Source organism: Coenobita brevimanus, chromosome 102 (assembly GCF_032717465.1).
Source record: "Coenobita brevimanus isolate Jiangsu-jjx chromosome 102, ASM3271746v2, whole genome shotgun sequence".
Classification (NCBI taxonomy): Eukaryota; Metazoa; Arthropoda; class Malacostraca; order Decapoda; family Coenobitidae; genus Coenobita; species Coenobita brevimanus.
Window position 1 is genome coordinate 31650322 of NC_137055.1, and position 2727 is coordinate 31653048.

General features: G+C 43.9%; 1 non-coding gene across 1 annotated transcript; it reads right to left on the reverse strand.

Annotated features, from left to right (window-relative positions):
* Positions 1–628: 628 nt before the first annotated feature.
* On the reverse strand, positions 629–747 carry LOC145415497 (5S ribosomal RNA). Its single transcript, XR_013900097.1, has one exon. It is a non-coding gene; the product is annotated as a 5S ribosomal RNA (ribosomal RNA).
* Between the last annotated feature and the right edge of the window lie 1980 nt (positions 748–2727).

Below are 2727 nucleotides of genomic sequence, written 5' to 3' on the forward strand. Positions count from 1 at the left end.
ACTCCCTCTTCTGTTTTTCTTTCCTTCATTCTTTCCTCTTCCTTCTGCCTGTGGGTGACCCTACATTGAGTGACAAGCCAAATGGTGTCCTGTACACCAGGAAATCATTTGCTACGCTGGGTGGTAACCATATAACCAAATTTTGGCGCCTGGTGGCTTAGTGGGTAATTATTGCGCTCCAGTCGGATTGAGCCGGTGAAGGTTTATATCCAAGGGATGGTTGGGGTTTACTGCTCACGTAATGCCACTCAGGGATGAGTGAGGCTGGTCATTCTCATCTTAACTGTCAGGACCAACTGCCTTGCTCCTGGCTCCTACGCTCCTCATGGTCCAACATAGGATTGGATGATGATTATATATATATATATATATATATATATATATATATATATATATATATATATATATATATATATATATATATATATATATATATATATATATATATATATATATATATATATATATATATATACTGTATATTTATATATTATATATATATATTCATTCATTCATTGCCAGACGCCATGTATCCCAAACGGGGTGGCCAAGGGATTAGATTTAATTGTTTTACAGGGAGGGGCACTAATCCTCCACCAACCCCACTTGAGACGTAGGGAGAACGTTATGCCAACAGCATCTGGTGTTCCCAGGCGGTCACCCATCCAAGTACTAACCAGACCCAACCTTGCTTAACTTCGCTGATCGGACGGGAAGCGGTGTACTCAACGTGGTATGGCCGTTTTATATATATATATATATATATATATATATATATATATATATATATATATATATATATATAATCATCAGCCGTTTGAGTATCCACTGCAGGACCGGCCTATCCCTACCGAAGTGGGGACGATACAGCCAATGTATCTCTACCAAGTGGCTTAGGCTGTCTAGTAGAGATTGTACGGTCTGTAGGTTGAGATGCGCTTGTAAGTATAATTGTTGTGTTGGAGTGGCTTTGGATGTGTGTGTAGTCTGTGAACCAAGTGTAATCGGACCGCGCAAGCCGACTGGGTGCAAACACACTTCATAGTATGTAACACTGGCTCAACTGGTGGAGTAGACTGTAGCACCAGTCGAGCAGGGCAGTACTCCCGAGGTGGATGGAAAGCTGATGATAGGGAGTGCTGGAGCTCCCGTTTCATCAGCCCTCAGGACTAGTTCCTGACCATCCCCCTTTGCTGAACTTTTTCAGTGTCTCAGTTACACAGAGAGTAGGCCAGCATGCTCTCCAGTACAAATTTCTCTAACTATCTTCACCAAACTACATGCACAATACACACTACACTTCCTGTTCAAAATTCACCAAAAATGGCGTCAATTCACCCAGCCTCGGAGTCCCCAGGGGGGGGGACCATAAATGCCCCCGACATCTGCCCCTCTCCCGGTGACGACTCGAGGTGCCTGGAACCACTGTCTGACTCTCTTCTTCTTCATTTCTTCAACATTCGCGGCCTTTCATCTAACTTTTGTTCTGTTGAGCACCACCTCTCCTCCTCTAAACCTCACCTTCATTTTCTAACGGAGACTCAGCTGTCTAAGGCAACTGACAGCAAACCCTTTTCTGTTTCCTCCTACTTTCTCTATACTCATTTCAAAGCCAAAGGTGTCTGTTGTGTATACATACGCAACGACTTATCTTGCTCTCGTGTTCCTGAACTTGATTCTTCTGTATTCTCCACACTCTGGCTTCGGCTTTCCTGTCATTCTCTGACTAAATATATCTGTGCTGTTTACATATCCCCTAATTCTACTGACTATCAAAAATTCTTTGACTATCTTACTTCTACGATGGAACACATTCTGTCTATTTCTCCTTTCTCTGAAATCTCCATTCTTGGAGATTTCAATGTTCACCACCACCTTTGGCTCTCCTCTCCTTTCACTGATCCACCTGGTGAACAAGCCTACATCTTTTCTATCCTTAATGACCTAGAGCAGCTTGTACAGCACCCTACCCGTATCCCTGACCGCCTTGGAGAGAGCTCCAACATACTTGACCTCTTCCTCACAACTAATCCTTCTGCTTACTCTGTTAATCTTTTCTCTCCGTTGGGCTCCTCCGATCACAACCTTATTACCTTAACCTGTCCTATCACTCCGGTACGGCCTGTGGACCCTCCAGGGAAACGTCGTCTGTGGCATTTTGGAGCTGCGGACTGGGAGGCCCTCAGGCAGTACTTCTTTCATTTTCCCTGGAATGATTATTGCTTCCATGGCCGTGAGCCATCTGAGTGTGCCTTGCGCATTACGGAGGTTATTCTCCCGGGCATGGAAACATACATTCCTTTCTCATATCCTTTGACTAACGCAAGAAAGCCTTGGTTTAATCACGCTTGTTCTAATGCTGTCTGCAACAAGGAGAAGGCCTACAAAAGGTACCGGAGCCAACCCACCCCTGAATCACATAATCTTTATGTTTCTGCCCGGAATCGTGCTAAGTCTGTTCTTCGCTCTACTAAAAATAATTTCATCCATACTAAATGCTCTCAACTCTCCAACTCGAATTCTTACCGCTCCTTCTGGCACCTTGCCAAAAATCTTTCTAACAACTTTACCTCATCATCCTTCCCTCCTCTTTTCTACTCTGATGGTTCTGTAGCTATTTCTTCTACTGATAAAGCAGATCTCTTCGCACAGACTTTCTCCTCCAATTCCACCTTAGACGATTCTGGTGCTGTTCCTCCATCACTTCCCCCCTCTGACTTCCTCATG